The sequence below is a fragment of the Alligator mississippiensis genome, chromosome 14, assembly GCF_030867095.1.
Source record: "Alligator mississippiensis isolate rAllMis1 chromosome 14, rAllMis1, whole genome shotgun sequence".
In the NCBI taxonomy this organism is placed as follows: domain Eukaryota; kingdom Metazoa; phylum Chordata; order Crocodylia; family Alligatoridae; genus Alligator; species Alligator mississippiensis.
The window spans coordinates 19,183,538-19,207,931 of NC_081837.1; the positions used below are offsets into that span (position 1 = coordinate 19,183,538).

At 48.6% G+C, this 24,394-nt stretch overlaps 1 pseudogene; it reads left to right on the forward strand.

Moving 5' to 3' along the window:
• The window catches only part of LOC132244897 (AP-2 complex subunit beta-like), an 81,291-nt pseudogene extending 67,011 nt beyond the window's left edge, over window positions 1–14,280 (forward strand).
• The last annotated feature ends 10,114 nt before the right edge of the window (window positions 14,281–24,394 follow it).

The window sequence follows — 24,394 nt, forward strand, 5'->3', positions numbered from 1 at the left end:
ACTGAATAATAGGTGCAGCGGGTCTTAAATCTGTGGCTGCCATTCAGTAAGAGAACAGATCACTGAATACAGTAGCACATTTAGCCTTCAGCACTGTGAGTCAGGCCTCTACCATCAGCCAGCAGCTTTGGAGGAGTGGGAGGCTGTTTGTACAGCTGGACGAGCCCCGATGCAACAAATCCTTATTTGTCAGCTTCTCCATTCATTGTAGCAGTCTTGCTAAAACAGACATTAAATACAGAGCCCGACTTGTGGTGTTTCACAAGCTGATGAAGTAAAAACAAATCTAACCCTCCCTAGCATTGCTATTCACAGAGATCAGATGTGCTCAACTTATTTGATCTCTGTGCTGTTTGAGCAGCAGTTCATGCACCTGAAGTTCACATCAGTGGAACAGGCATGCTAGTCCTTGGCTGCAGTTCTCAGCAGCATGTACTGTATAAGCCCAGCAGCGGGAGCTCAGTTCAGTGACCTCTGATGAAGAGAGAGACAGCCACTGCTGTGCACTGTAACTAATTTTATTTCTTTAATTACATTCATACAATTCAGACAACAATGTCGTGTGACAGCTTGAAAGAGGCATTTGAGCCATAAATCCCTGTAGAGACACCTTCATCTCTGGCTGCAGAGACAAACCTTCTCTATTAAATGTCGAGGCACTTGGTTGTTGGCCAGAGACCTTGTGGATGAGAGTAACTTAAGGACAAAAATGGGTTAGATAAGTCATGTCCAACCTTTTAGCCCCATGTGGTTGGACAGTTGGGGTAGGATCAGTGTACAGGGTGGATCCAGTTTGTGTGCCCAAGCTGCAGCAGTCACTTGGCCCCCCACAACCCTCATACTTGGTTCCAAGACAAGGGGCTTTTTTTCATGCTAAATGGAGAATAAAAACTCAGAATTGAGGAGATAAAGTATCTAAATAAGTTTGGAGGGACATCTGTAATGCTTACATCACCAATTCTCTCAGGGGCTGATTCTCACAAATGTAGAGAATTTCCTCCATTTCTCACAGAAACACATTCCCTAACTTCTCAATGATCTTCAGGGTCACAGTTGTTTTCCCTTTTCCTGGCAGGTGATACATAAACAGCTTCCTGGTTTTGAAGGGGTCCATGGTCACTAACTCATATTGTTTAAGAGTCAGAAGGTTGCAAAACTCACAGGAAAGGTGGTCACTTAAAAAGGACCTAAAACTCAGCAAGCCAATCACGAGTGCATCCAGTAATTTTTTGATGACTTCATGGGATATGATATAACTATTGCGATACATTATTTGCAACATAACGTATCCACTATCACTAGTGTCAAGCGCATCAGGGCAGTTGGCACGATTCTCTCGGAGGCGCTGCTGGGGGGGATGTCTCTTAGCAGGGTTTTTCAAACACTTGAGATTGAACCTCTGCTTTGGTTACTTCTTTTGTTGACATCAGTCTGTGGCCGTACGGATGGATGTAATGGAACGGATCAAACCAGAATCAATCCAGCAGCCTTTGGGGCTAGTCTTCTCCTCGTCTACTTCACGTGTCCCGCCTGAGAGAGTTGACGATAGGGATTCAGCAGAGTCTGAGAATTATTCAAATCTGACCGGGCCATGACAGGAGTTGGAGTCCTGCACTGCCCTGCTTGTGCAGCATCCTCACCACTCTGTACTTCTCTGCTAGGATACCACTGTGTCGTGGAAACACACGCAGCATACTTTTGGGTCAGGTCAGCAGAAGCTTTTATTCAAAAGAAACTACAGCTATAGGGGGGATTCCAAAGTGACATGGATTTCCCAAGCACTTGGAAGGGGTCCCCCCCAAGAGCAAAATCAGGAGGCTTATATACTTTTTAACAGTTGCTTACAACTCACGTGATCATATAGTGAAATTAGCATGGAACGCGGCTATAATATTACTTCATTACTTCTTTGCTGTAATCAGGATGGGAACTTATGGGGGAGGCGAGGTTAGTTCACAAACCTCCTTCTTGCACCTGGAAATCAGAGTTGTACATACTTTCTGCTATCTTCAAGACCGCGGTGAGTGAAGCAGTTGCAGAGAAGTTACAAAGAACAAACACTTGCCCTTATCTGTTCTACTGTACAGAGCCAGCAATTCTCCACAAAGCGGTTATGTCATCTTCTAACTCAAATGATCAAAGTTTAAGGCATTTATTTTTTTCTGATTCCAGACCCCACTTTGAGACTATTTAGTCTCACTTTAGCCTTAAACTTCCATTCTCATGAGCCCCTCTATTTCATCATGCAGCCTTTCATGTTTTCTTTCAATTTGCTCACACTTCTGTAACACCATTATTCTAGACTCTGCCATGGGTTTTCTTGCCTCGCTCAAGCTTCTCCTGCTGGCTTTCACGCAGCAGAGGATCACTTGCACTAAGACATAAAACATTGTCAGCACTATCAAGACAAACAATATTCCATACAGGATTTTCTTGCCAAGGGCCCCAAAATCTGGGAGCCAGGAGATTAGCCAAGACCACATTACTTCTAGACCCCAGTCAGTATTTTTTGAGGCCGCTTGATGTAGGACCCTTAACTGATTTCGAATTTTACGAATGTCGGTTTCTATTCGCATGTCCTGATTGACATAGACACAACAGGTGGAGTTTACTAAGGCACATACTCCTCCCTGGGATACTAATAAGTAACCTAAGGCTATGTGGTGTTGTATAGTTACTTGTGAGATCTGGGAGATCTCTTCTTGCAGAGCCTGAATTGCATCCGCAGTGGCATTTCCCATAGCTTCAATTGTGGCTGAAATGTTAATTATGGCTAGTTTCAATTCTCTTACTCCAAGCCACGGTATGAAGGTTCTCAGAAATTGATGGAACCCTGTGTTTCTGGTAGCTAAGGGGTTAACCGACCTTTTCATGTGATGGTTGAAATTTTTTACTTGTTCCAGATATATTGCACTATGCATTTCGAAACCAGGGATAACAAATCCACAAGTGCATGCCCCCACTCAATTCCAGGGCAAGATTTTATGAGCCCAGTTTCCGCAGAGCCAGTAAAGGCCCGGGGCAGAAAGGGTACTCAAATCTGGACAGGTGTTGTGCCATACCCGGCACTTTCAATTGATATGCATCCTATAGGGCGGACCACGTTCGGCTGCTATCCTGCTGGACCGAGATATATTACAAGAAGTAAAATTGGAGTGAATGTCAAATTCCGAACTGTTTGCAATGAGAGCAACATGAGGTTCCTTAGAAAAGTTGTAGACCATGAATCCTGTACAACTGAGAGGGGGTACTTTACCCAACAGGATTCCACTGGTGCTATTAGGGCTATAATCTAGAGTAGTTAGGCAATGAGGGTAGTGTCCTACAGGTGTGGCTTTATTATAAGCTCCGGTGTTGTTGGATCTGTAACAGAAAGACGCCTCTACTCTTGGGGAGATTATCCAGTTAGCAGGGGCGGCCCTCCATTCCTTAGGAGCGGACTGATGGGCAGCTAACGAGTAGTGTCTAACGAAGCCGCCGTTTATTTTTCCCCATTGCTGGAGGGATATTGGCACTCCGATCTTTGGGATTCATTGGTGTAGGCGCGCTGAGCTGTGAGAGCATATCCAGCAGTCACTTTTATTTCCAGCTTGAGCCACCGTAAGGGAGATCTGCAAGTACAAATTTTTCTCCCACCCTACTTGGGTGATACTAAGATACCCAGGTGTGATGTATCAGGATATCAGTGCCATTTTTAGAGACAGGAGGGACAAAGAATTTCAACAACAAACATAACCAGCACCAGTAAGAGAAAAAACACTAGCAGCCAAAACCAGGATGGCAGCCAAAGTCTTTCTCCGTCTTCTGGGCTCAGGTTACCTAAAGGACTGAGAACGTCGCCTCCTGGTCTTAATCAAGGTGGTGATCTTCCGAGTGGGAGCATTTACTTTCTTCAAGGCCGGAGATGATATCTTTGCTCTTCAACTGATGAATCTGGCTGGGCTGAGGTGTTGGGTTCAGGGGAGAGGTTACTAGCACTTGCACCCTGATGCTCCTCACTTGCCTGAGTGAGGTCCTGAGGGTCTTTGTCCTTGGCCTCAGGGAAAGGTCCCAACCTTGGTTGGAATTCAGCTGCTTCGGGGTCCAATGGAGGTGATACCTTCTTGCAGTGTGAGGCGTGAGTCCACGTTTGGTGACCTTGGCAACGAACAGCAGAATTAGCGGTCAGAAGTACCTGGAAAGGTCCCTTCCATCTGGGTTGAAGTGCGTTTTTCCGTTGATAGACCTTTACGTAGACCCAATCTCCTGCTTTGAGGTTGTGACATGGAACATCCGGTGGTTGAGGTAAGGCTTCTTCGACCTGGGCTGCAGCCTGATTTTGAACTGGTTGTTCTTGATGTGGGAGTCTCAGGAGAGCAGGGTTCGAACAAAGGTCCAGGATATCCTCTGCTGGCTCTGGTGGTGGGGGTGCCCCCGGGCAATGCTGGATACATCGGAGCGGTGGCCGGCGTGTAATTTGGGGGAGCAGCCAATTTCTCCCGAACAGCTTTTAACTGCGGTTTAATTTTTCCTGAGAGTCTTTTAGACTTCTAGTTTGAGATTCTGTCCACCTTTTGGACATTTCATCATACCAATAAAAGTACGTGTCCCACTGGTTTTGTGGTGTCTTGGATCCACAGGAATCTAAAGCCCCTCTTAAGTGCACTATTTTATCCCGATCAAGTGTTCCTTCCTGTGGAAAATGCTTCACGGGATCATCCCTAGTATACCAGTTCCACTTATCCAGGTACTTGCAAGCCTCGGGAGAATAGTGTGTGCACATGAAGTACGCCGGAGTCCCCTTAGGGGGGACGGGAACTTTTTTAGACTGACTTGTTCCCATTTTCAGTCACACAGGGAGACAAAGGAGAGGCTTATTTAGGATGTCCGGGCCACTCAGTACCTTGCCCCGCAGTTTTTCACCGCCCAGACAAAAGTCTTCTGACCTGACACCGGCTCATAAAATGGAAATGGGGAGGGAAACACAAGAGGGATCCTTTCACTCCTGCTCTCGGCAGAAGCTACTGGGACAAGGGGTTCGGAAAAGACAAAATCACTCAGACGCCCTGTCCACTGGGTCACGAGGTTCCAGCTGGGCCCCTTGCTTTCGACGCTACCTTTTTAGGCAGAATCGGGGCGGCTAGACCCAGCCTTAGTCCCAGACCTGGTCAGTGGCTCATTTTTCTAAATACACACACACATTCATTCAATAGCCAGAGAGAAAAAGACCAAATCACTGGGAAGCCCTGTCCACTGGGTCACGAGGTTCCAGTTGGGCCCCCTTGCTTTCCAAACTGCCCTGTCAGGCAGAATTGGGGCGGCTGAACCCAACCGTATTCTCAGACCTGGTCAGTGGCTCATATTTCTAAATATGCACACACGCGCATTCATTCAGTCAGCCAGACCTCCTCCCCCACACCGCCTTAGCTAATTAACTACAAGCCCCATGTGCTGTTGGATGAAGGTGCTTCAAACTCTTTCTCCCTGAATAAAACGTACGTTACCAGACACAAAATTGGATCCTTTACCAGACAGAAAAGTTTAGCCGGCAGTAAGGTTCAGACTGACCTGGGTCTTGTCATTACCCCTGGTGACACATCGGCATGACGATCTTGTCTTTTCTTCTCTCTTAGGTGTCTGGTGAGACTTGAGACCCCAAGCATTCTGCTTCTGCCTTTTATGTTCAACTGCACAGCTCAACAGGTAATGGAAGTTAAATGGCTCATACTGGCCAGCCAAGTAAGGCAACGATGCTGCAGAAGCCAGATGGGTGTGAACTGCTTCCCTGGGCATGCTGGCCTTGGGGAAAACCACCAGATCCCTCCTTGCTGGGAGGAGAGCATCTAACAAGTTGACAGTGTCCCAGTAGAAGCTCCCGGGGGTGCCTCCATCTGCAAGCCCACTTTTCACCCGTTGCAGCCAAGCCCTTGGCCAGTGGGCAAGGCTCCACTGTTCGTCGTGAAAATGGATGTTTGAATGTCGCCGGGCTTCCTGAGTGGCAGTGCGGAGGTGAGTCGGGCGGGGGCCTGTGACAAGGTTACATGAGAGTGAGGGGGCAATCTCAACATAAGGACTACCAAGCTCCTCTGTTGGATGCATGGGCCCAAGGCAAGGACACAAGAGGAGAGGCTTCAGAAAACTCCAAGGAGTGAGAAGCCACTTACATGCTCAGACAGGCAGAGGCACCAATGCTGTCATCCTGTGGACCCATCCCGGCAGATCGGGAATGGGAGGATGAAGGGAGGGGACGACAGAGGTGGAAGGGGAGGGGAGGAGTGCAGGGATTCACCTTCTCAGGGTGAAGCAGCATGGGAGTATCCAGGCGAGCTGGAACCTGCGGGAGAAGGGCAGAGTCAGGGAACGCTCAGTGTGGAGTCCTTCAGCTCACCCCCGGGAACAACCACGGGGTAAGGGAGCGTCTCCCCAGCAGGGAGCAGGATGTGGCTCTCACACATGGCTCAGTGGGGCTTTCTGTCCCAGCGGGCCTGGCCTGGGCCAGAATCTCTGATTCCCAGGATGAACCCCTGGCAACAGGGTCCTGAGGCCCAGAGGTGGGCAATGAGGGGCCAACCCAGGAGATAGCTGGTCCATGCAGGGCACTAGGGCCCTGGCAAAGAGATGGCACGGGTCATCCTGAGCGGCCTGGAGGCGGGTGACACCCGATGATGATGCGGGCTGGTGGAGGGGCAGCCCCTCAGGCCTGGGTCTGGTTGGGGTGCAGGGGGGAAACTCACCTCCTTGCTGCCCCCGACCTTTTCCTCCTCCCCTTTGCCACAGTGTCAGCCCTGCAGGTGGGAGGCAGAAACACTGGTCACCTCCCATTCACCCCAAGCCCCCAGGCACCGGCCACTCCCACCACCCCATGCCCAGGCCTCCCCTCTCTCCATTGCTGCCTTTGTACCAGGGACCGGCCCTGGGTGTCCTGCCAGACCCACCTCCCTTCCTCCCTCTGTGCTGCCTGCGCCTAGGTCTGGTTCCTGGCTGCCGTCTGGACATACACAACAGGGATGGCTCCCAGCACAGAGAGCCCAGGCCTGCAGCGCCCCTGTCCCAGCCTTGCCCCACCTAGACACCCAGGACGCTGGAGGGACTTGCGGGCAAGGCACTTACTGAAGACACACTAGTCATACCCTTTCAGTCACCTCTTCCCTTCCTGGGCTCCTGCCCCCACACCGTCCTTCTCCCAAACTGCGAGACCTTTCCCAGGACCAGGAATGGCCTCCTGGCTCCAGCCCTCCTTCAGCACCCCTCACTGATCCCACGCTCACAACCTAACGCTAGAGAAAGCATCATGTTTGCCAGCTGTAGAGCCACTTATGGTTCTGCACTGACTCACAGAGCTGGCTGCTTTGGCTTGGAGCATGAAACATTTCTTTAGAAAAAACCCCCAAAATCTAGGAAGGGGGGCAGGGGGTCACAGGCCACGTCTACCAGGCAGAGGGCCCTTGTCTGTGTGGAGGCGTCCTGATTTTGGGGGCCCTCTGCCTGGGTGCTGGCTTCCACAGTGGGGGGAGCACTTGTCTGCGTCCCAGCATCAACCCCCTGGGAGGGGCGTTTCCGCCTGATTGCACAAGAAGCAACTGGTCAGAGATGGATCATGGACTGAATTCAAACCCAACAGGCCCTTTGACGGAAGAACTCCCTGACCTGCAAAGACCCCTGCTCCCAGCCCGCCAGCCTGCCCTGCAGCGGGAACGCTGCACGTGACACCCCCAGCACCCCCACACACTAGCAGTATAAAAAGCATCAAACCTCTCCCTGTGCCCCAGTCCTTTTGGACAGCGGCCAGCCTCTGTGTGCTCACCGCTGTCCTGGCCAGGGGTTCCCCCTGGCAGCCCGCAGGGGCTAGGCAGATGGCCCTGGTCTGGGTACCGGCGTGCTTGTGGCAGGGGCCCTCTGCCTGGGTGCTGGCCTCCACGGTAATGGGCAGGCACTCCTCCGCGACCCCCTCCATGGGAGGCTGTTGCAAATGAAAAAACGGTGGCAGTGACAACAAAATGCAAGCCCCTGGCTCAGTGCTGGCAACCTGGCGGAGTATGAGGGAGGGGATAGCCAGCCACGAAGTAGGGGAGGTCCATGCAGCACAGACCCAGACCTGTCACCACACCGGTCCCACAGTGTGACACCCACAAGGCTCACGTAATGCCCAGCACCACACACACACATGCCCTCCCCACATAGACCCGGGGCAGCACCCAGCCCCTCGAGTGCAGGGCCTGGCACAGCAGGACACAGCCTTGCCCTGGGCACACGCAGGCGCACACACACTCCCCGTCTCCCTGGGCAGGGGCATGCAGAGCAACTCACCTCTGTGGGGCTGTCCTCCAGAGCCTGGCCCTGCTCCCTGTGTGCCTGGAGGGCCAGCACCAGGGCGCGATTCTCCTGTTCCAGCTCCTCCACTTGAGTCTGCACCACAATCACCCCAGCCCATCAGACCATGCCCACGGCTGCACCGAGCATATCGGGCACCCAACAGAGGCACCTCCACCGCCAAGCTCGGCCTCAGCCTGCTCCCTCACCTGCCCCACACTGCTGCTGGACTTGCCCCACCCCACAACTCACCAGGAGCTGCTCTTCCCTTTGCCGAGCACTGTGGGGACAAAGCACATTTGTGGGCTCAGGGAGACTGACGGCGCCATCCCACAAAACAGCCCTTCCCCAAAGAGAGACTCGCGCAGAAGCAGGGATGGGCCCTGCGGGGAGACAAGGGGCCGCCCGTCAGCTGGGCCCACACTGCTGCAGGGCGCAGGGCGACCAGCCCCTCCAGGGCACAATGCGTGGGGGCACCTGCCAGGAGTCCTGCATGCCACATGGGCAGGGCCTTCCTTCACAGGGGTCGGGTGGGAGTCCGTCCGGGGAGCAGGAACTTGTCCCCTCCCCATGCAACCACGCAAGTCCCTCCACCGCTCACGCCAGTCCCGAACTCACCGGGTGCAGGGTCCCTCCTCTCGTGTACTTGTGCAACGGAGGGGACAGATGGGGACCCCTTAATGGGGGACAGTTTTCTTTTGGCCCACCCGTCTGCGCCCAGGCTGGCATCTGGTGCTGAGAGGACATGAGAGCTGAGCGTCAGGCTGGGTGGCACTGAGCACCACTTTTAGGATGGGGATCCCAGAGCCTGTATGAGTGCCACCTTGCAAGGGAGAATGGCAGCAGGGCCATTGAAAGGAGGAAGGCTCCCAGGGCTGGGGCATGGGCAGGGGCTGCAGGGCCAGGACCTGGCCCAGCGTGAGGAGCCCATGGGGGCCAGTCCTGTTCCCCTTCCCCAGGGAACTTGCTGGTGAAGAGCAGGGGGTGACAGTTTGGTGGGGGTGGCACAGGGCAGGGGCTGTCCAGATTGCACCTTGGACAGCATGGGCTTAGCCTGCTAGCCGAACCCTGCCGGGAGGGGAAGCCACACAACCCTGTGGACTCTCGTGCTGCCCAGCCCTTCTTGTTCTCATGGTGGGGCACATGCCCAGGTCTCACCCAGGTTGCTGGTGCGCAGGCACACGGGGGGCAGCTTCTCCCGCCGGAGCATCTGCAAAGAAACACAGCCTGAGCTGAAGGAGGGAAAGAGGTGCCGGACTGCTGAGAGCAGGGATGATGCACAGGGCCGAGTGCTGGGCCCTTGGCCAACCTCAGGCCCGCTCACAGCTTCTCACATCTCCCAAAAGTCCCCGGGACGGACCCATGCCGTGTCCCCAGGGCCGCCCCCATGGCTGAGTGAGAAAGGTCACTCATGTCTGCAACTGGTGCTTGCCTCTGACGCCCGGATAGGAGGATGGACTAAACCTAACTACCTAACTAATGCCTAAGGAACTACTAATCCAACTAAGAAACAAACAAACAACTAACTAACAAACTAATGAAATAACTAACTAACTATTGAACTATCTAACGAACTAACAAACAACCTAGCAACTAACAAAATACCTACCTAATGAACTAAGAAACTAATTAGCTAACAAACTAACAATCTAACTGGCTAACGAACTAAGAAACTACCTAAAGAACTAACAAACTACCCAACAAACTGCTAAAGTAAGGAACTAACTAACCAACAGAGATGAGGCACGAGGACAAGGAAAGGCAATTGGCGCGGGTGAAGGGCAGTAGAGCACTGGGAGGAGCCGGTACCTGAGAGTGAGGCTGGCCATTGTGATGTCACTGGACACAACAGCTCTTTTGCCATGGCAACCAGGGGTCTCCCTCCCACCCGGGCAAGGTGCTGAGTGCGGGGGCTGTGGGCGCCTCTGGCCTGGCCTGGCCTGGCCTGGGGGTGCTCCCGCCCCAGATGACCTGAGCCCCTGCACTCTTTGGGCGCATTGTCTGTCCTTGTCCATGTGGCCCAAGCAGTGACCGCCCTGGCTGGAGGTTCACAGCAGTGACCGCCCTGGTGCAGGGAGTCCCGGTTAAACAGTAGCCCCCTCTGATCACTGCCCGGTGGGGTGGGGCTGGGAACACAGAGCCCAGCTCGGCCTCAGCCCCATCTGCAAATCCAGAGTTACAATGGCCTCCGAACCCTCCACCCCTGCTTCTGTCGGAGAGAAATAGCTCCCATTCCTCTTGCCCCTGCTCAGATACAGCTCAGCTCCCCAGCACGGTGCGGTCACTAGGAGTGGACTTTCCTGATGGTCCTCTTGCCCCACACTCACCCCCGCCACCAGCAAGGGGACGGGGGGAACTTGTGCAGCTCAGGGGGACACTCCCTGGGCTCTGTTACTCCACATGGGGAAGGGGGAGCAGGGACGGGCATGCTCATAGTTGTGGCACAGCCGAATCGCCAACAGGACACTTGTGGGCTCCTCACGTGAGCCCAAGTGCCAGGGATGGGCCCAACGATAGTGCTTGCTCTATGGCATGGGTCCCAGGGATGAGGCACTCAGACCTCCATGCCTTTGGGGTCTGTCTACGAGTCACCATTTGGCTGAGACCGGGGGGGTGGCAAACAGCTTGATCTTTATTAGGAACAGGATTCAGCAACTCACAAGCTCACAGCTTGCAGGGAGAACTACAACTACCCACCAGCACAAACCACACCTGCAGGGCATCATGGGGAGAGACTGGGTCATCCCACTGCTGGCCCCTTCAAGGGACCTCCCATATACCACATCCCCGTCCTTTACTCGGGCAGCTCCCTCTTAGCTACTTGGATGTTCATCGGGCGCTACTTTAACTGGTGTGGAAGAAATCAAACTTCACGTTGTGGTTGTATTAGAATTGGCAGAGCCATCTAGGTTTATTTAAAACTGTACTAGTGATCACAGGGAGAGTTCTCGAACTCTGACCTCTACGAATTTACAAGCATATTTATACTTTAGACAGTGAGAAAAGATGCAGGGTTCAGACAAAGCAACCTGGGGAGAAACAAAGATGTTGCTCATTCGTTTGTCACACGTAAGCCGTTTACTTATTTAGAAAAAAACACTATGTTTTGGGAACAGTTGTCAGCTTCTGGTTCGGCGGAAAGGAGGAGGTTAACATCTGCACACAGACAAAATAAGGCATGAAGGTTTCTCCTTATCTTAGAACATTTTAAAACACATAGCATCAGCGTCAGCACCTTTTTTCTTCTCTTTCTCTCTCTTCTTAGTCAAGTAAGAGGCCTGGTTAAACTTATTTCCACTTTCCCCCCTTTTGGGCCTTTTTGGCCCTACATATTAGATATTTATAGCCATGAGCCTTTTAACTTCTAATTTTTCTTTCTTTTTACCTTTTCACTATTTTAACATACATAACACAAAAGTCATCCAATTAAGGGAGAAAGCAATCATGGGCACCCCTGTCGTTGTACTAGGAGGCAAGTGGGGACATACCCAACATTTAGAAACATTTAAATCCTTTGCATATTGATAAGACAGTTGAAGAAAAGCATTTTGGTGAGCATGCCAGTGTGGGAGTGATCTTTTTGACCTGTTTTGAAGTCTAGTCTGATTTACAAAGTTTCTTTTAGCTGCTGAGTCTTTAAGTTCATATAAGAGGATCCAAAAGGAAAGACTGAGAAGTACCCAAGTCACAACTAACCAACCCCACCTCGGGAACCAGGAACTATGAAGAGGCCTTTTTCCTTTCCCGAAGGGCATAGTAGTGTCGTTGGGGTACACTTTCTTCATTCTGTAGTGGTACATCCCCTTCGCTCTGTAGTGGCAAATCTTCTTCACCAGTAGGCGCTTGGCTCACTACTGGTCTTGAGCTCTCCTGTTGGCAGGCGCTAGGCTCACTACCGGTCTGTGGAGGCTGATTACGAGGTTGATATGGAGGAGACTCTAAGTCTAACAGGGCTGATGTTTCCTTAGTGTGTGAAGCATGGATCCACGGTTGGAGTCCTTGACACTTTATTGCATTGTTGGTTGTCAGGAGTCCCTGGAATGGGCCTTTCTAGCAGGGTTTCACCGATGACTTCCGTTGATGGACTTTTACATGAACCCAGTCAGGAGGCAGGATGGAATGGCACGGCTCATCTGGTTCCTAGGGGAGAGTTGCTTGTACCTGTGAATGAAAAGCCTTAACACACTTCATTAGTGCCATACAGTAGTCTAGAATAATATCATCAAGTAAATGTATATTGCAAAAGTGGGAGGCAACAGGTGGTGAGGCAGGGAGCCTCGTGGGTCTTCCCATCAGGATTTCATGTGGGCTAAGTTTGGTGTTTCGATTGACAGTAGATCTCATAAGGGCTATGGGAAGTGCATCTGGCCATTTCAAGTGAGTCTCAGCACAAATTTTGGCCAATTTTTTTAAAAGCCATTTTGGCGTTCCACTTGATCGAGGCCTGTGGATGGTACGGGCAATGAAAGTTCTGCTGGATTTGCAGGACTTTGCAGACTTCTTTCATTATCTACCTGTCATATTGAATGAAATAGTTTGAATGTTTGTAATAGTTGCCCATTAGCCAGTTTCAGGAAGAAGACAAGATTTATCTCCTTATCTAGATCATTGTTTTGGTCTACGTGCAGAAGTTCCTGACTTTGCTCAGTCTTAACTCTTGAATTTTATCTTTAAGAGGCTTTTAACAAAGAGAACCTAACAATGACCCTTAAGCAAATATCCCGAGTTCCGAGAGATCAAACCCTAGGGCCTTTTGACAAGATTGGTTAAGAAAAGGTCACTTGCAGTGGTATGGAAGTTCCCCAAAGTAATTAAATTGATCAACAAAAGAAACTAATTACCAAGCAAAGAATCTGTAAAGTAAGATCCGAGCCCAAATTTGGGAGTGATGACAGGTTTGGGTAGGATTGGCCCAGGATGGCAACTCACTCAATAAAAACTGTAACTTACTCTCCCAAATTAGAGGTGACTATACTTGCAGAACAACGAAGGAAGAATCGCAAGTGTAGGCCAGATCAGACTGATCACCTGAACCACCCTCTCCGTGAACACGAATCTCTTAGTTCACGCTGAAGCTGCAGAGCGCCTGAAAGGGACTGAAAGAAGGGGACTTAGTCCTATCAGTATTCAGGCCAGCCCATTGAACCGTACTGCTGAGGTGAGCCCATTGAACCGTACTACTGAGGCCAACCCATTAAATTGTACTACTGAGGAATGAAAGCATATTTAGGTATTTGGCTTCTTGGAATTCTAGGATTGTAAGTATATTATGAAAATAATAGTATTGATTCAAATTTAACTTTTAATTGTAATTGTAGTTGTTTTTGTAATACTATTGTCGTGGAAACACGCAGCATACTTTTGGGTCAGGTCAGCAGAAGCTTTTATTCAAAAGAAACTACAGCTGTAGGGGGGATTCCAAAGTGACATGGATTTCCCAAGCACTTGGAAGGGGTCCCCCCCCAAGAGCAAAATCAGGAGGCTTATATACTTTTTAACAGTTGCTTACAACTCACATGATCATATAGTGAAATTAGCATGAAAAGCAGCTATAATATTACTTCATTATTTCTTTGCTATAATCAGGATGGGAACTTATGGGGGAGGCGAGGTTAGTTCACAAACCTCCTTCTTGCACCTGGAAATCAGATTTGTACATACTTTTTTGCTGTCTTTAAGGCCGCGGTGAGCGAAGCAGTTGCAGAGGAGTTACAAAGAACAAACACTTTCTCTTATCTGTTCTACTGTACAGAGCCAGCAATTCTCCACAAAGCGGTTATGTCATCTTATAACTAAAATAATCAAAGTTTAAGGCATATATTTTTTCTTATTCCACACTATTCTTATAGCATTGTTTGGGAAGGAAGTACATTCGGAGCATTGTTTCTGATATATGTAATTATTGTGTTCTTAATGTCTGTGGTATTTCTTAAAGCTAAGCAGTGTTACATGCGTAGCAAAGAATTCTAAAATAAAACTGTGTTGTATGAATTGTGTGTAATCATTGTGAAAATGTGCAATCAACTAACTACTCCCCCAGCCAGTGCATCAAAACGAATCAGTAAATTGTGTGGGATTTTCTCTGTTCCATAATGTGGAATCAGAAAAAATATATGCCTTAAACTTTGATTATTTTAGTTATAAGATGACATAACCGCTTTGTGTAGAATTGCTGGCTCGGTACAGTAGAACAGATAAGGGCAAGTGTTTGTTCTTTGTAACTCTTCTGCAAATGCTTCGCTCACCGCGGCCTTGAAGGTAGAAAAAAAAAAAAAAAAAGTATGTACAAAGTAGATTTCCAGGTGCAAGAAGGAGGTTTGTGAACTAACCCTATCTCCCCCATAATTCCCATCCTGATAACAGCAAAGAAATAATGAAGTAATATTATAGCCGCTTTTCATGCTAATTTCACTATATGATCACGTGAGTTGTAAGCGACTGTTAAAAAGTATATAAGCCTCCTGATTTTGCTCTTGGGGGGGGACCCCTTCCAAGTGCTTGGGAAATCCATGTCACTTTGGAACTCCCCCTACAGCTGTAGTTTCTTTTGAATAAAAGCTTCTGCTGACCTGACCCAAAAGTACTCTGTGTGTGTTTCCACGACAATTCCTGGTGCCGTGACTCGGATCCAGAACACAGGCTGAGGAAGGAGGACCGCAGGCTACCCCCCCCCCGAACCCTGAGGCGCCAAACTTGAGAGGTAAGAGACCTAATTCAAAATCTCTATTGGGGTTTCGGAGGAGGACTGCCTGTAGGCTCCCAACTTGGCCGTGGTAACTGGATCTGAACCTTGTTAAAACAGGTCAGTCTGAACCTTACTGCCGGCTAAAATTTTCTGTCTGGTAAAGGATCCCATTTTGTGTCTGGTAACGTACGTTTTAGGGAGAAACTGTTTGAGGCACCTTCATCCAACAGCACATCGGGCTTGTAGTTAATTAACTAAGGCGGTGTGGGGTAGGAGGTCTGGCTGACTGAATAAATGTGCATGTGTGTGTGTATTTAGAAATATGAGCCACTGACCAGGACTGAGACTACGGTTGGGCTCAGCCGCCCCAATTCTGCCTGACAGGGCAGTTTTGAAAGCAAGGGGGCCCAACTGGAACCTCGTGACCCAGTGGACAGGGCTTATTGAATGAATGTGTGTGTGTATTTAGAAATATGAGCCACTGACCAGGACTGAGACTACGGTTGGGTTCAGCCGCCCCAATTCTGCCTGACAGGGCAGTTTTGAAAGCAAGGGGACCCAACTGGAACCTCGTGACCCAGTGGACAGGGCGTCTGAGTGATTTTGTCTTTTCCAAACCCCTCGTCCCAGTAGCTTCTGCCGAAAGCAGGAGTGAAAGGATCCCTCTAGTGTTTCCCTCCCCATTTCCATTTTATGAGCCGGTGTCGGGTCAGAAGCCTTTTGTCTGGGCAGTGAAAAACTGCGGGGCAAGGCACTGAGCGGCCCGGACATCCTAAATAAGCCTCTCCTACGTCTCCCTGTGTGACTGAAAATGGGAACAAGTCAGTCTAAACAGGTTCCTGTCCCCCCTAAGGGGACTCCGGCGTACTTTATGTACACACACTATTCTCCCGAGACTTGCAAGTACCTGGATAAGTGGAACTGGTATACTAGGGATGATCCTGTGAAACATTTTCCACAGGAAGGAACATTTGATCAGGATAAAATAGTGCACTTGAGAGGGGCGTTAGAGTCCCGTGGATCCAAAACACCACAAAACCAGTGGGACGCGTTCTTTTATTGGTATGATGAAATGTCCAAAAGGCGGACAGAATCTCAAACTAGGAGCCTAAAAGACTCTCAAGAAAAATTAAAACAGCAGTTAAAAGCTGTTCGGGAGAAATTGGCTGCTCCCCCAAATTACACGCTGGCCACCGCTCCAATGTATCCAGCATTGCCTGGGGCGCCCCCACCACCGGAGCCAGCAGAGGATATCCTTGACCTTTGTTCGAACCCCGCTCTCCTGGGACTCCCACATCAGCAACAACCGGTTCAACATCAGGCTGCAGCCCAGGCTAGTGACCCATTAGCTGAAGCTCCTTCAGTAAATCCATCCACGGAGCTTAATAGTCCGGACTCATCCACCATATCTGCCACTCAATCATCACCAGTGTGGCAATTTACTCCTGGGTCACAACCCACCACAGGTGTATTTAGAAGAATGGGAATAGGCATGGAAAGATCTCCCATCAATCTGAGATCCCGAACTGCACAAGTTTACCCCCTAAGACAAATGCCAGGCATTGGCAACGATGGACAAAATATAGTAACTGTGCATGCACCCTGGACTCCAGGTGATCTCTACAATTTAACTCAAAAGTTCCCAAAAATCAGGGAAGACCCAGAAAAATTTCAGGAAGAATTGCAGACTGTTATAAATTGTTATAATCCAACATGGGCTGACATTAATCAGCTCATGCGATCCATTTTGCCCAAGGAGACTATGCTACGTCTGTACGCTGCCTGTACTTGGCCAGATCAAAACCCAGGGATTGGCCAAGACTTTATTGACAAGAGAAATGCTTTGGTTCAGGCAGTTCTCACAATTTGCCCAAAAAAGGCAGACTGGACCAAAATAAATACCTGTAAACAAAACAAAAATGAACACCCCAGTGACTATTTAGAACGCCTCAAACAGGCATTTGAACGATACTCAGGAATGGATAACCCAGTCGGAAATGCTAAACAAGCAATAGTGGCAGCATTCGTCCAGGGACTTAACCCTAAAATTGCTGAGAAAATTCAAACAGTAATTATTGGCTGGGAAACTAAAGATTTGACCGAAGTCCTTGCTGCGGCTAACCATTTTCATAACAAATTGGAACGGTCTAAAGACAGTGCCGAGTTTAAGTTAATGGCCTTACAGATTTCTCAGTTGCAGGGTCCAGGTAGAGGAAGGGGACGAGGACGGGGAAGGGGAGGCCCGGGTAGATTCAGGGGAAGAGATAGATCCTTGAGCCCACAAAACCCAGGCTATGGGAACCAATGTCATTATTGCAAGCAAGAAGGACATTGGAAATCAGAATGCCCCAACCGCCCCGGCCAAGGACCCAGACCCCAGCCCCCACCTCCACTTCCTGTCAATTTTCCCAGTGTTGAATAGGACAGCCTGAGGGACAGTGACATCATTGCTCCTTTGCTTGCTACTGACCAATCTGGTCCGTTTGTTGAATGCCTTATTTCTGGTAAACCTGTCTCCTGTCTTGTCAACACCGGAGTGTCCCGCTCCACGCTAAAGGCTGCTGAGTTTCCTTTTCTACCTTATTCTCCTGAAACTGTAAATGCTGTCGGTATAGGCGGACAACCTATCCCACATCCCGTCTCTGAACCTGTCTCCATCTCTATTGGCCCTTTGTCTGAAAATCATGCCTTTCTTCTTAGCCCCTGTGCACCTGTCAACCTTCTTGGTAAGGACTTGCTGTGTAAACTGGGATGCGTGATTTATTGTAGCCCAGATGGTGTTTACCTTGAGGTACCGGAACATAGGGAAACCGAGCTTGTGGCTTTGCTAACCCAGGAGTACTCTGATTCTGACACTTCCTTCTTGCAAGAGGAACTGTTGGCACGAGTACCTCCACAGCTGTGGTCCACCCATGCGAATGAAGTGGGGCACATGCTGAGTGCTGAACCAGTGCATATCATCCTGAACCCTGCCAAGCCACTTCCTCGTGTCCCGCAGTACCCCATCTCAAAGGAAGCTGAGGAAGGGATCAAGCCTGTCGTTTCCTCACTCCTTGAGCAAGGGATTATTGTCCCAATACGCTCCCCTTGCAACACACCTATCCTACCTGTCAAAAAACCTGGTAAAGATACGTATCGCTTTGTGCAAGATCTTCGAGCTGTAAATGCCGCTGTGTTACCCGCTTTCCCCGTGGTCCCTAACCCTGCCACTATTCTTTCCTGTATCCCTTCAGATGCTACATATTTCACAGTAGTGGATCTTTGTTCTGCTTTTTTCTCTATCCCTGTTCATAAGGATAGCCAGTATCTGTTTGCATTTACTTATCAGGGATTTCAATATACCTGGACAAGACTCCCTCAGGGATATACAGAGTCCCCAACCCTGTTTTCCCAGATCCTAAAAAAAGATTTGGATCCTATCACGTTCAAAGGGGGGTCCACCCTTGTTCAGTACGTTGATGATCTATTGTTAGCCTCGCCCACTTTAGAGGCCTGTGAGCAAGATACTTTGACACTCCTCACAGCTTTAGCTCAGAAAGGCCACAAGGCCTCAAAATCTAAATTGCAGCTCTGCAAGTCTAAGGTACATTATTTAGGGCATGATATCTCAGCAGGAGAACGACACCTTTCCCCTAGTAGAGTTGAAGCTATCCTCAACATTCCCAAACCTATGACTAGAAAACAGATGAGGGGATTCTTAGGTGCAACGGGTTATTGTAGACAGTGGATCCTGGGTTATGCTGCTTTCGCAAAACCCTTGCAAGCATTCACTCATGATACCACCCCGGAACCCCTCCCTTGGACTCCTGAAGCCGAACAAGCATTTGTGGTCCTTAAGCAAGCCCTCACTCTTGCTCCTGCTCTTGGACTTCCTAATTATAAGAAACCCTTTACCTTGTTTTGTCATGAACGGGAAGGAATCGCTTTAGGAGTACTCACTCAGCTGCATGGTGAAAAGCATCGCCCAATTGCATATTACAGCTCTGCCCTTGATCCCGTAGCTGCGGGACTTCCTCCTTGCCTCCGTTCAGTTGCAGCTGCTGCCTTGTTGGTTGAAAAGGCAGATTCTCTAGTTTTGGGACACTCTTTAACCGTTGCAGTTCCACATGCTGTGATGGCCCTTCTGCTCAAGGGCAAAACTCAGCACATTTCCAATTCCCGTCTTACTAAATATGAGAAACTTCTACTGTCAGCTGCAAATGTAACCTTAAATCGCTGTTCAATTCTGAATCCTGCGTCACTTCTGCCTATTGCCTCTGATGGTGAGCCTCATGATTGCCTGTCTATCACAACTCAATTGTTAACCCCTCGAACTGACCTCAAGGACATTCCTATCCCGAACTCTGACCTTGTTTTGTTTGTTGATGGTTCCTGTCTTAGAAATGATGCAGGCAAATTAGTTGCGGGATATGCAGTATGCACTCAGTATGCTGTTTTGGAAGCCTATTCTTTACCCCAAGCTCGTTCTGCTCAAGTTGCTGAACTCATTGCTTTAACACGTGCTTGCATTCTTGCAAAAAATCAAACCACAACCATTTATACTGACTCTAAGTATGCTTTTGGTGTTGTTCATGATTTTGGACAAATCTGGAAACAAAGAGGGTTCCTCACTTCATCAGGGACCCAAATCAGTCATGGTTGTTATGTAAAAGCGCTCTTAGAAGCTGTTCAATTGCCTCTTGCTATTGCTATTGTTAAATGTAAAGCTCATGAGAAACCGTTTGATGATGTCACACGAGGAAATGATCTGGCAGACCGTTCTGCCAGAAATGCGGCCCTTTCTGGCCCACAGGCTCCTAACTCTGTTTTTGTTTGTTTTTCAGCAGACCAGTCTCCTTTGGCTAGCCTTTCAAGTCTGGCCCTTCTTCAAAATCAGGCCCCAAAAAAGGAAATAAATGACTGGCTGCGTGCAGGATGTTCACTGCACCCCGACTCTCTCTGGCGCTCCCCGGACGGCCGCCTGGTGGCGCCTAGAGAGCTTTTGCCACATCTTGCTCGTTTAACCCACTCTGTGGCCCATACGAGCAAGGGAGGAATGATTGCTACAGTACAAAGAAATTGGTTTGCCCCAAATTTTCCTTCCATGGCACAACAGTACTGTAGCTCCTGTCCCATCTGCTTAGCTCACAACATTGGGCAACGGGTAAAAACGACACCCGCAGCCCATCCCCCTCCATGGGGACCGTTTGTAAATCTGCAAATTGATTTTGTGCAGCTACCTAAGTGCTGTTCTTATGAATACATTCTTGTTATTATTGATGTGTTCTCTGGATGGGTGGAAGCCTACCCATGCGTACGTGCTGATTCCATCACTGTAGCAAAGAAATTGCTCAAAGAATTCATCCCTAGATTTGGATTGCCTCTCACAATAGATAGTGACCGTGGCACCCATTTCACAGGACAGATAGTAAAAAACATCTGCCAAGCACTCAACATACAGCAACACCTACACTGTAGTTATCATCCACAGTCAAGTGGTGCTGTAGAACGTAAAAACTCTGATTTAAAAACGCGCATTTCGAAGATTTGTGCTGAAACAGGCCTCAAATGGCCTGATGCACTGCCCATTGCTCTTATGCACATTAGAAACACTGTTAACAGAAAACATGGCCTAACCCCTTATGAAATACTCATGGCACGACCCATGAGGATGCCAGCTACACCACCTGTTGCCCCTCACCAAACAGACCTACAATTAACTGATGAAACTGTACTAAATTATTGCAAGGCATTAATGAAGTATGCCAGGTCTGTTCATTCACAGGTCCAAGAAGCCTTACCTCAACCACCGGATGTTCCCTGTCACAACCTCGAACCAGGGGATTGGATCTACGTAAAGGTCTATCAACGGAAAAACGCACTTCAACCCAGATGGAAAGGACCTTTCCAGGTACTTCTAACCACTAATTCTGCTGTTCGTTGCCAAGGTCACCAAACGTGGACTCACGCCTCGCACTGCAAGAAGGTATCACCTCCATTGGACCCCAAAGCAGCTGTATTCCAACCAAGGTTGGGATCTTTCCCTGAGGCCAAGGACAAAGACCCTCAGGACCTCACTCAGGCAAGTGAGGAGCATCAGGGTGCAAGTGCTAGTAACCTCTTCCCTGCACCCAACACCTCAGCCCAGCCGGATTCATCAGTTGAAGAACGAAGATATCATCTTCGGCCTCGAAGAAAGTGAATGCTCCCATTCGGAAGATCACCACCGCGATCAAGACCAAGAGCCAACATTATCAGTCCTTTAGGTAACTTGAGCCCAGAGGACGAAGAAAGACTTTGGCTGCCATCCTGGGTTTGGCTGGTAGTGTTCTTTTTCTTACTGGTGCTGGTTATGTTTGTTGTTAAGATTCTTTGTCCCTCCTGTATCTAAAAATGGCACTGAAATCCTTATATATCACACTTGGGTATCTCAGTATCACCCAAGGGGGGTGGGAGAAAAATTTGTATTTGCAGATCTCCCATGCGGTGGCTCAAGCTGGAAATAAAAGTGACTGCTGGATATGCTCTCACAGCCCAGCACACCTACACCAAGGAATCCCAATGATCGGAGTACCAATATCCCTCCAGCAATGGGGAACAATAAACGGCGGCTTCGTTAGACACTACTCGTTAGCTGCCCATCGGTCCGCTCCTAAAGAATGGAGGGCCGCCCCTGCTAACTGGATAATCTCCCCAAGAGTAGAGGCGCCTTTCTGTTACAGATCCAACAACACCGGAGCTTATAATAAAGCCACACCTGTAGGACACTACCCTCATTGCCTAACTACTCTAGATTATAGCCCTAGTAGCACCAGTGGAATCCTGTTGGGTAACGTACCCTCTCTCAATTGTACAGGATTCATGGTCTACAACTTTTCTAAGGAACCTCATGTTGCTCTCATTGCAAACAGATCAGAATTTTACATTCACTCCAATTTTACTTCTTGTAATATATCTCGGTCCAGCAGAATAACAGCTGAACGTGGACCGTCCTATACGATGCATATCAATCGAAAGTGCCGGATAGGGCACAACAACTGCCGAGATTTGAGTACCCTTTCTGCCCCAGGCCTTTACTGGCTCTGCGGAAACAGGGCTCATAAAATCTTGCCCTGGAATTGGGTGGGGGCATGCACTCTTGGACGTGTTATCCCTGGTTTCGAAATGCATAGTGCAATATATCTGGAACAAGTAAAAAATTTCAACCATCACATGAAAAGGGCGGTTAACCCCTTAGCTACCAGAAACACAGGGTTCCATCGATTTGTGAGAACCTTCATACCGTGGCTTGGAGTAAGAGAATTGGAACTAGCCATAATTAACATTTCAGCCACAATGGAAGCTATGGGAAATGCCACTGCGGATGCAATTCAGGCTCTGCAAAAAGAGATCTCCCAGATCTCACAAGTAACTATACAACACCGCATAGCCCTAGATTACCTATTGGTATCCCAGGGAGGAGTATGTGCCTTAGTAAACTCCACCTGTTGTGTCTATGTCAATCAGGACATGCGAATCGAAACTGACATTCGCAAAATCCGAAATCAGTTGAGGGTCCTACATCAAGTGGCCTCAGAAAATACTGACTGGGGTCTAGAAGAAATGTGGTCTTGGCTAACCTCCTGGCTCCCAGATTTCGGGGCCCTTGGCAAGAAAATCCTGTATGGAATATTGTTTGTCTTGATAGTTCTGATAATGTTCTATGTCTTAATGCAACTGATCCTCTGCTGCGTGAAAGCCAGCAGGGGAAGCTTTAGCAAGGCAAGAAAACCCACAGCAGAGTCTAGAATAATGGTGTTACAAAAGTGTGAGCAGATTGAAAGAAAACATGAAAGGCTGCATGATGAAATAGAGGGGCTCATGAGAATGGAAATTTAAGGCTAAAGTGAGACTAAATAGTCTCAAAGGGGGGGGCTGTGGAATCAGAAAAAATATATGCCTTAAACTTTGATTATTTTAGTTATAAGATGACATAACCGCTTTGTGTAGAATTGCTGGCTCGGTACAGTAGAACAGATAAGGGCAAGTGTTTCTTCTTTGTAACTCTTCTGCAAATGCTTCGCTCACCGCGGCCTTGAAGGTAGAAAAAAAAAAAAAAAAAGTATGTACAAAGTAGATTTCCAGGTGCAAGAAGGAGGTTTGTGAACTAACCCTATCTCCCCCATAATTCCCATCCTGATAACAGCAAAGAAATAATGAAGTAATATTATAGCCGCTTTTCATGCTAATTTCACTATATGATCACGTGAGTTGTAAGCGACTGTTAAAAAGTATATAAGCCTCCTGATTTTGCTCTTGGGGGGGGACCCCTTCCAAGTGCTTGGGAAATCCATGTCACTTTGGAACTCCCCCTACAGCTGTAGTTTCTTTTGAATAAAAGCTTCTGCTGACCTGACCCAAAAGTACTCTGTGTGTGTTTCCACGACAATAACCCACTAGAGACACTGCCCAGTAAAATGAGTTCCTGTATCAGAGTTTATGGATAAAGGAATACCAAACCTTGGAATAAAGTCTCTGAGCAACTTTTTGCTCTCACTGATGGTATCAGCTTTTGCACATAGGTAGTTTTCTACCCATCCAGAGAACTTACATACAATAACAGGACCATATTCATAAGAACAACATTGCTGCATTTGAATAAAATCTATTTGTAAATTTACAAATGGCCCCCAAGGTGGGGGATGTGCTGCCTTTTTTTGTTTTTACAGGTTTTCCCACATTATGGGCTTGACAAATAGGGTAGGTATAACAGTATTGCTGAGCCACAGATGAACAAATTGGAGCAAACCAATCAAGCTTAACAGCTTCTATCATCCCCCCTTTGCTCACGTGTGCCATGCCGTGGTGTATGCAAGCAAGAGAGGGAAGAAGGACTGTTGGGGCAACCAGGCAGCCGTCCAGGGAGCACCACAAATGGTCAGGGTGTAACAAACAACCAGCCAGTCTCCACGTATATTTTTCTGGTTCTGGAGCCTGATCTTGGAGGAGGGCAACGTCATGAAGACTTGCCAATGGAGACTGGTTAATTGAGATAGACAGAAACACAGGTGTAGCCTGAGGAGTGGAAATAGCCACAGCTTTGGCAGTGGAGTCTGCCAGAGCATTTTTACATGTAACATTATCATAAGGTTTGTGGTGAGCTTGGCATTTAATAATAGCAACAGCAGAAGGTAACTGTAAAGCATTTAACAAGGCATTTACATATGGCCCATTACTAATTTTGGCACTTCTTGACATGAGGAAGCCTCGTTGCTTCCAAAGTTGACCATAATTGTGTACAATACCAAAGGCATAGCGAGAATCGGTGTCAATATTAACAGAGGTACCAGAGGCTAGGGTGCAAGTCCTGGTAAGGGCCACAAGCTCAGCAACTTGAGCTGAATACACATTGGGCAAGTGATGGCTTTCTATAACATCACATTGGGAACATACTGCATATCC